The sequence below is a fragment of the Canis aureus genome, chromosome 37 (assembly GCF_053574225.1).
Source record: "Canis aureus isolate CA01 chromosome 37, VMU_Caureus_v.1.0, whole genome shotgun sequence".
NCBI lineage: Eukaryota > Metazoa > Chordata > Mammalia > Carnivora > Canidae > Canis > Canis aureus.
In genome coordinates, this window is record NC_135647.1 from 19,063,758 (window position 1) to 19,073,971 (window position 10,214).

The 10,214-nt window shown below is 47.3% G+C and overlaps 1 long non-coding RNA gene across 1 annotated transcript; it reads right to left on the bottom strand.

Annotated features, from left to right (window-relative positions):
• Positions 1 to 1,021: 1,021 nt before the first annotated feature.
• LOC144306416 (uncharacterized) lies at positions 1,022 to 5,668 on the bottom strand. Its single transcript, XR_013373531.1, has 3 exons — positions 5,156 to 5,668; positions 3,569 to 4,459; positions 1,022 to 2,017 (listed from the first exon to the last, which is right to left on the bottom strand). It is a non-coding gene; the product is annotated as an uncharacterized LOC144306416 (long non-coding RNA).
• Between the last annotated feature and the right edge of the window lie 4,546 nt (positions 5,669 to 10,214).

Consider the following 10,214-nt stretch of genomic DNA (forward strand, 5'->3'; position numbering starts at 1 on the left):
AGCACGGGACTTCCATCTTCATAGTTACGGGACAGCAGCTACATTTCTAGACATCTGTGGTCTGGTCAGGGGGAAAAGAGGGGGAGAGCAAAAGTCTGATGGGTCATTCTAGTCTAGACTGTGCCTTTAGGAAGCTTTACTGGAAGTGCAGTCAGTGATACCCACGAACATCTCACGCAACAGGACTGGGTCGCAAGGTCACCCTCCAGCTGCAGGGAAGTCTGGAAAAGTGAGTATTTTTAGTTTTCGAATTCTACAGTTGAGGAGGGCAAGTGGGATTGTTAGAGACTCTGGGTTTGCTGATTCAAAATGACATCATTAATATAATAAAGCATGTCACTGCCCTGTTGAGGGCACTAGTGTCAATATGCCTCCCATGTCTCTCCCGCCCCCAATATATCCTTATTCAACTCATAAATCCTGCAGTCACGAGAATGAGCGCCGTGGCATGGCTGACTGGGTGAGTTATTACAATCAGGAATAGGCGGGCCTCTCATAAATGGTAACAGGTGAGAAATCCCTCTTTGCCCGCTGATCCCCAAGCCCCGGGCTGGGGGGAGCCCAGAGAAGGAGCACTGCTTGTGGGGGAGAGCCGCCAGCCCCTGGCTCCTGCTCCCTGGGCCTCTTCCCTCAACCACTAAGGTCCCTCTGCCCACGAGCTGCTATTTACCCCCTGGTACAACTTACCAACAATCACCAAGCCTGAATCTCAAGCTATTCATAGGCCAGGTCAGAAGTACCTGCAGCCCCTTAGTGTTTGGCTTTGACATTTTAAAATCATACATGTAATAAATATAATATCCTCGAAAATCCACAATTCAAAGATTTATAGATTAGAAATGAAAAGTCTCCTTTTACGAGCACCCCTCATCCCCACCCCCAGCCACATGTCCCTTCGTGGATGCAACCGCTAATAACAGTCTGCGTGTTTCTTCCAGTTTGCCCGCATCTGTGCATTTACACACACACACACACACACACACACACACACACACACGTCTTGGTATGGCTTGTAAGGATTTTCTACGATTTATTTAGGCTCTCCTATACTGGATGCAGGCGGTACAGCAAGCGATGCGGAGCACAGGCTCCTTGCCAGACCGCCCGGGGTCACATCACACAGCAATTCTGAATCCCGCGAGCTCGAGGCCAGGAATAAACCGCTTCTTCCCCGTTTCGTGTCCTTCTCTGCACATTGAGGCTAATAAAAGCACTTACAGGGTTGTCACAGGGGATTAAGTGAGTTCATTTATGTAAAGTGCTTAGGCAAGTTCTGACCCAGAGAAGGCTTTCTGTAAGGATTAGCTGTTATTCACAGTAATGGCAATATTTCCAATTTTTCTACGACAATCCTTCAGCAAACTACTTGCAGGCGGTTCTGTGTGAGCATGTGTGAACACTTCCGTGGGGCAGGTTTCTATCCCTGGACGTGGAATTGCTGTGTTCAAAGACACACACATTTTCACTTGGCTACGCCGTGCTGAGCCGTATCTCCGAGAGAGAGAAAATGTGTGCGCGAGTGTGCATTTACTTGTACCTGAACTGGTACTGGATGTTATCTCCAGTCTCTGGCAGGCTGTGGGTTGAAATGGTGTTTTGAAGTTCTATTTTGCATTCCTCAGATTAAGTGTCAGCGCCTTTTCACAGGTTTGTGAACCACTCTTCCACCCTTGTTCCCCTTTTTCTTCTGTGAATTCACCAGCCACAAATTTTACCAATTTTGCCACTGAGTTACTTTTCTTTTTCTTCACGATTTGAATGTGCTTCTATATGTCATAGTTACTGACCTTTAGCAACTATAAATGCTACCCAGATTTGCACCCAGTGAGTTGTGTGCTTTTCATCAGACTGCCATGCAAAATTATCAAATTTTTAGTGGTCAGTTATGAGTCTTTTCCTTTGTCATTTTGTGTCTTGCTTAGGGAGGCTTTTCCCACCCCGGCATATGGAAAACGGTCCTCATTATCCAAGGATCATGGAAACAATGCGGGGAAAAAAGTCTGGGTTGAAATTTTATCTGGAACAATAAAATTAAATAAGTGTTTCTTATTTAATATCTAACAACATTTCCATTATAATTTGAACCATAAAGTACTTTTCAAAATGAATAAGAAAGAACTCAGGCTTTTACAGAGGGGGGTCATTTTTCTGATTGAAATCTGCAATTGCGTAATATAGCAATTACAGGCTTCAATCAGAAGAAATAAGATTTTACAAAAATATCTGCAGACAACATCAGTTCTCCCAAGGGATCCTCTCAATCCGTGGTTGTTTAAATCATCCCCCTTCGAAGAATCTATCCTGATTTGCTTATAAACGTTCTCTTCTTCATTCCTAACTGGTCTCCTGCTGCCAGAGCCTCCTCTGCTGATGGAGCTGAGCAGGGATCCACCATCATTTTCATCAGCTGCCTGAAAAGCCCTACCTCTTGCCAGGTTTGCACCGTCCCTGCGCAGCCCTCTTGCTTTGGCACAATATCGCGGAGTGTTTACAGCACCAGACTCCAATCAGAGATATTTGGTCCCCGGGACAGGTGTTTGAGCCGAGGAAGATTTTTACATGTGGCCAATCCATTACTTAATATTTTCACGATGTGCCTATTTTTGCTTTTTCCTGTAACTCTATGACTTCAGAAAGTCAGATAATGAGCCCTGGAATAACAAGGACTCCTGGAGCCTGCCGTTCCATTTAAGCGACCCGATCCTGAGGATGTATACTGAGCATTATTCTAGGCACAACAAATAAGGCACTGTAGCAGTCAGGGTTGTCTGGAGAAATAAATATAGATGTTTATAGAATAAATACAGATTATTACATAGACATACACAATGGATAGATACATGCATACACACATGGATAGAGAGATACATACGTACACGGAAAGAGACGTAGATAGACACATACATATTTACTCTAAGGAATCAGCTCCTGTGATTATGAAGGCTGTGAAGCCCTACGATTTACTACTGTCTGCAAGCTGTAGAACCAGGAAGGCCAGTGGGATAAGCCCCAGGCCAAGGGAAGAAGAAGATGGATATCCTAACTCAAACACTCAAGCAGATTGAATCCTCCTTTTCTCCACCTTTTTTGTTCTCTTGGGGTGCTCACAGATTGGATGGGGTGGGTGATCTCCTTTTCTCAGGCCCCTGATTCCAGTCCTGATCGCTTCCAGAAACATCCTCACAGTCATACCCAGAAATCTTATTTAACCAGGTAACTGAGCAAGCTGTGGCCAGGCAGACAGACACAGACAAGCAACCACGGCAGCACATCTGACAGCCGTACTGCCTCCACCTGTGGTGTGTATTTCTTCTTCTATTGACGGAACAGTACCCACTTAACAACCTACCCCCAACCCCACCCTACATCCCCCTCACACTCACCACATAGACCAACACCGCCAGCTTACTTCCTCCTAATCATTCCTATGAAAACCCTGAAAGGTTATTTCCAAAAACATTAGGGACAAATCAAACTCAATTCCCGTGAGAAAGAAAAGTCCTCGTCGGGACAAGAGGAGAGTTGGGAAGTGCATTACATAATTAACATATGGGCCTCATTCTCTCACCTGAAAAATAAGCAGATGAGGGTCAACCTGGGGAGAAGACAAACTCCTGCCCTGTTCCAGCGCCAGCATTCTACAGTTCAGTGTCTCACCCTCCTGGGCCAGGGACAGCCTCGTGTTAGACCAAGTTCCCAAGTACACTGTGTTCAGCAACTGTGTCTGAGCCTCTGATGATGCCAAGTTCAAAGAGAATGAGCTCTCCACCTCCAGCCAACATGTCATGGGTCTTCTCTGCCACCTAGACCTCTGGCCGGAGAAAGGGGATCATTCCCCAGTTTTGATACCTGAGCCTAGGTGAGTGCGATTCTGTGCCAACTTGGCTGGGCCACTGTCCCCAGATATTTGGTCAAACATCATTCTGAATGTTTGTGAGGGTGCTATTGGATGAGATTAATATTTAAATTAGGAGACCATGAGTAAAACAGATTATCCACCATAATACGGGTGGGCCTCATCTAATCAGTGGAAAGCCTGCCTAGAACAAAAAGACTGACCATCCCACGCAGAAGGAACTCTGTCAGCAGATGGCCTTTAGACTTGAATTGCAGCGTTGGCTCTTCCCTAGGTCTCCAGGCTGCCAGCCCACCCTATAGATCTTGGACTTGCCAGCTTCCATAATAGAATGAGCCAACTCCTTATAAGAAATCTCTCTATATAAATATGTACACATCCTATTGACTCTGTTGGTCTGGAGAACCTTGACAGACACTGTAAGTCAGGCCAGGCCTTCCTGTCCACTCATACAGGTCTGGTTTGGAGGCTTCAGAAGGTCCAGGGACATTCTGTAATCTGGCATTGCAGGGCCAGCCACTTCAAGGGTCCATGGGCACTTGCACTGTTGTCAGGAATGAAATCAATACCTCAATCCCTACTGGGGCTCCTTGCATCTGTTCTCTGTTGATTAAAGAAAAGAGAAAGATGAGCAGTCGGCACCCTTAACCTTACGCATTTATCCCAATTGGTTTCAAAAAGGATCTCAAATTCATTCACACAAAGTTATATAAGTGACAGAAGTCTAGAGTACTATTTTTTCCAAAAATACCGGAATTTCAGAAGAGAACAAATATCACCGATGCTCCAAGTAGGCTTTGTTTTTTCTTCTTAATACTTTTGTGATTCTTTCCTGCAGTCTTCAGTTAGGGATATTGTTATTTTTGCATTTGAAAAATAAAAAATAGGGGATCCCTGGTGGCTCAGTGGTTTAGCGCCTGCCTTTGGCCCAGAGCACGATCCTGGAGTCCCGGGATCGAGTCCCGTGTCGGGCTCTGGGCATGGAGCCTGCTTCTCCCTCCTCCTGTGTCTCTGCCTCTCTCTCTCTCTCTCTCTCTCTCTCTATCATGAATAAATAAATAAAATCTTAAAAAAAAAGAAAAAATATAAATTTACTGTGTGTCACCAGCTCCACCTCCCAAAAATCATTGCTATCTTCCCCGTGTGTCTGATCCTGAGTTTTGATACTGATATTGGTATTTGATACTGAGATTGGCATCCCAGTCTAGAACCGGATTGAACCTCTTTGTTTTCACAGATTCATTTATGCATCAGCCCATACTCATTGAGCACATCTTTACGCAGCACCCTTGTGCTTACCTGTTCTAGGAACCGTAACAGGTGCTGGGCCCTCTGAATTCAGTCTGCCCGAGATCGTATCCCAGTTCTGCCCATGACTAGTCCAGTCCAGTCACTTAATCTCTCTGTGCCTGCTGTTTGTTGGTTAAAGTGGAAAAGGCCAAATGGTAGATGAAGTGAGTTGGCCGGTGAAGCATTTAGGGCAAGGCTGGGTCATTGTAAGCTCGCTCAGCTATTATCATTCCAGACGTTGCTAAGGGAATAGCTTTGGTCGGGGGAAGTGAAAGAAGTTTCTGTCAGTTGGTTTCCATTTGCAGAGTGAAGGGGGAAGTGGTCAAGCTGTCGTTTTGAGGAAAGCAAGCAACCCACGAAGAGAGAAGTTAAAAGGATGGAGTGTAGTAGGGATGGGGGTCCTACACCTCTAGCAGCACCGGGCTGGGCCTCGTGGTGTCCTCCAGGGCACAGGGTAGGACCGGGGAGAAAGACGTGGGGAAGTCCAGGCCGGGTCTCACCTGGGGTGATGGAAGGCCAGCAGAATGATGTAGGCTGGCGGGGGGCCTGGGGACAGACGGAAGCAGGAACGCTGTGCCCTGCGTGTTACTGTAGAGGACACCAGACTCTTACATAACCAGACGGAGCCACCCCACCGGCTTAGACCACAAGGAAGGCAGTATCCCTTTTATTTTTCAAATTGAATTCGGCTCAGGCTGCAACGTGCAAGATTAGCAGGAAGTTCCACGTCTCCCACTTGTGGCTTCCGGCCAATGTCTTAGCGTTGTCCAAACGCCCCCCACCCTCCACGTGCTTATCAGTGCTCCAAAGCCAGTGCCCTCTGGTCGCATGAAGCAAAACTGAGACAAATGCCCTTGGGTCTGAAGGAAACCACACCACCCCCAGAACTCAGCTGCTCCAGATTTAGCTGCCCGGCCAGGCAGTGAGGATCGCAAGAGCTACAATTAAGTACTCATCTTGTCTGATTCAAAGAAATCATTGGTGCTACTGTGGGTTTCAAGACATAGCATTTCTTCAAGGCAGCAAAATCCCACTTTCCAAGGGTATTTCCGCACAGGAAGCTACACACCCAAACCAGCTCGGGCTCCCGAGGACCCCCCTCCTACAGGCATGCACCCCACACCGGGCAGATAGGTGTCCCCACCCAACACTACTTCAGAACAATCTTTCCCTCATTACAACCAAGCCATCCTTTTGAGCCCAGGTCACCAGGCCAGACTCCCCCTTCCCTTCCCTCGTGGCCAGTGGCCTCAGGAAGGACCCGGAGATCCCTTCTCTCAGTAGAACTGTCTCAGCCTGAAACCCTCTCAATCTGTAGGGATCCAAATAGCATTCAGCCTCAAAAGGGAAAAGATTGGAGTTTCCATTTATTTCCCCACAGGAAGTTTCTTTTCCTTCTACGTTTTGGTGACCAGAGGGGTGGGTAGCCTCAATCGAGCCATCTAAAGGGCCCTGCCCTGCCCCCACAGGACAAGACTTGCTGCTTATTTCCACAGACGAAAGAGTTCACTTAACCCTTGCTGGAACAGAGAAAATCTGACTTGCTCACTGCATCTCAACAGAGAAACAACTAGCAATGGCAGCTTCTCTCCAGGAAAAAAAAGTGGGGGGGGCCAAAGATGAAAACTTAACAATAAACAGACAGGTCACCAAAGAAGATACAGCGATAGCAAACAAGGGTATGAAAAGGTGATCCACAGCATAGGTCATCAGGGAAATGCAAATTAAAGCAACAATGAGATACCACTACATGCCCTATTAGAAAGAGCAAAATCCAGAACACCGACAATACCAAACGCTGGTGAGGATGTGAACCCATAGGAACTCTCGTTCATTCCTGGTGGGAATGCAAAATAGTACAGCCACTTTGGAAGACAGATTGGTGGTTTCTTACAAAGCTAAACATAGTCTTACCATATGATCTGGCAACTGTGCTCCTTGATATTTACCCAAAGGAGTTAAAAACTTATGTCTACACAAAAACCTACGCACAGATGTTATTAGCAGCTTTATTTATAGTTGCCGAATCTTGGAAGCAACCAAGATGTCCTTCAGAAGGTGAATGGATAAATAAACTGGTATATCCAGACAATGGAATATTATTTAGTGCTAAAAAGAAACGAGACATCAAGCCATAAAAATACATCAAAGAATCTTAAAGGCATAAGGCTTTCACTTTTACTAAGTGAAAGAAGCCAATCTGAAAATGCTACATACTGTATGCTTTCAACTATATGACATTCTAGGGAATTCAAAACTATGGAGATGGTTAGGGGTTATGGTTGCCAGGGGTTGTGGGGGAGGGATGAACAGGGAGGGCGCAGAGGATTTTTAGGGCGGTGCAAATACTCTGTATAATACCATAATGATGGGGCAACCTGGGTGGCTCAGTGGTTTAGTGCCGCCTGCAGCCTGGGGTGTGATCCTGGAGACCCGGGATCGAGTCCCACATGGGGCTCCCTGCATGGAGCCTGCTTCTCCTTCTGCCTGTGTCTCTCATGAATAAATAAAATCTTTAAAAAAAAAATACCATAATGATGGATACAGTTCATTATACATTTGCCCAAATGCTTAGAATGTGCAACACCAGGAGTGAACCGTAACGTAAGTTATGGGCTTTGGGGGATGACGATGTGTCAGTGCAGGTTCATCAATAGTAAACAATGTTCTACTCCGGCGGGAAATGTCGAAATGGGGGAAAACGTGCATCTAGTGGAGCAGAAGGTATATGGGAAATTGCTGTATCCTTGTGTATCTGGCTGTGAACCTAAAAGTGCTCTAAATGAAGTCTTAAAGAGATTTTTAAGTAAACAAACAATTGGTCGAAGATAGGGCTGCTGTTGCTTCATTTGAGCAGAAGTAGATGGATTAGAGAATACATTCCTTCTTTGAAAACTGGATCACCTAGGACAGTGACGCTCATCCATTCACCCAACAAACAGGTATTGTATGCCTACTATGTGAACTTTGAAGCAGAGGACTGCAGATGTAAGAACCAAGCTTTCCGGGCAGAAGGAAAGGGGAAGGCAATGGGTGGGACCAACTCTCATGCTCGAGGAGGCTAAGGCAGGGTGAGTACAGGGAGACACTGATAGGACGTGAGACCCGAAGCTTGGGAGTGGGCACAGACCAGGGAGGGCCTTGAAGATCTCAGTGAGAACCTTGTATTTTGCTCTGTGTGACATGGGGAGCCATTGGGTGATTTGGAGCAGAGGAGTGACATGGCCTTACTTCCAGGCGAAAAGGACCATGCTGGTCCCTGGCTCCGGGTGGAGAGACAGGCCGTGAGAAGGATAAGGCAAACGCAGGGAGATCTAGTAAGATCTAACCATCTGAGGGTGACATGGGCTCCAACGAGGCTGCTGGTAGTGGTGATGAAGGAAACAGTAGAATGCTTGATCCAGTCAATGGGATTTCCCAAGGGGTCAGGTGTAGGCATCAGAGAAAGAGTGAGGGATGGAAGCAATTTGCTGAGAGGAGGGAAACCGGCAAAAGGCTGGCAGGATGGAGGTTTGGAAGAAATCAAGAGGTCAATCTGGAATATGCTCGATCTGAGGACATGCACTGGGCATGCGGTGACAATGTCCAGTCTGAAATTCAGGGGGAAAGGGGGAGCAGTTTGGAGCGGTCAGTGTCTGAGTGCTACTGAGAGTAGAGGGACCGGGTGGGAGGGCCTGGGGAGCACTGATGTACTCAGGGAAGAGGCCAGAAGGTTGAGCGGTGGGCATTCCAGTATTTAAGTCTTAGCGATAAGAGGGGAAACCAGCCATGGGTGCTGAGAAGGAACGGCCTGGGACCTGGGAGGGAGAGCCAGGGGAGAGTGGAGTCTGGGGGGGTGAGGAAAGGGTTTCAAGAAGGGACTCAGCAATGACATCACCTACAGTTAGGTCAAGATGAGGAGTGAGACTCCATCACTGGATATGGCAACGTGGAAGTCATGTTTGGCCTTGATTCAGCCGGTAGGTAGAGGGATCGAGGCAGAAACCCCCAGGAGTAGACTGAAGAGAGGACAAGACAAGAGGAGGAAGAGGAAAGATAAAGTGAGGCAGCACATTTAGGAAAGTCTTGAAGAGATCTGCCCTAAAGGAGAGCAGAGAAATGGGGTGGTCACTGGAGAGGAGAGGGGGGTGAAGGGCAGGTATTTGTGTTGGTTTAAGATGATGAGTAGCTGGAGCTTTGAGTCCCGAGGGGAGATGTCAACAGAAAGAGGAAAACTGACGATGCACGACAGAGGGAGATACTAGGAACACTGTCTCTGGAGGAGAGAGGACGGGGTCCAGCGCACGAGAACAGGTGGTGTTCTTAGATGGAGCACCGAATAATTCATCCATGTCATAAGGGCGAGGATCAAGCTTCTAGAAGTTAGCAGAACTTTTTGCATGGGGCTTTCTTTTCAACTTTTTACCATAAGGTGGCAGTAGATGGCTTCACATAAAGCCAACAATCTTTAAAGACCGCCTTTGGGAAAATGGCAAGAGCTTAAGTCGATTTTGAATTTTTTTTTTTTTTTTTTTTTTTTAACAGTGGTTGTTCAGGACTACACTGGTGCCTCCTGGTCCTTCCAGCCTCGTCTTAAATAGTATCTTCAGTGGGTCCCTCCCTGTCCAACCTTCCTAGGTAGATCTGTAAGTCTTCCTGGAGGAGGTGATAACCCGATCGAACTGCTGAAGGATGTGTGGTCCAACCCCAGGCAGAGCATGGGGGTGGGGGGTGAAGGGGTGTCCAGGCCATTTCCCAGGTAGCCACAGCCGGGACTGATTTGAGAATGATGCCACAGCGCAAAGAGCAACCAGAAGGAGCTTGCAGCAGTCTGAGCCGCAGAGGCCCACAGCCTGGACTCGAGCAGGGTGGTGCAAACACGTATTTAGGATCCTCCACAGCCGTCAAGAAGAGGGAGGAATCCAGACTGCTTCTCCGCTCTCTAGCCACTGGGTGAACAGGGAGAGAATCTCAAGCAGACTCAATGCCCAGCATGGAGCCCGACAGGGGACTTGATCCCACAATCCTGAGATCATGACCTGAGCCGAAATCAAGAGTTGGATGCTTAAGCAACTGGGCCACCCAGGCG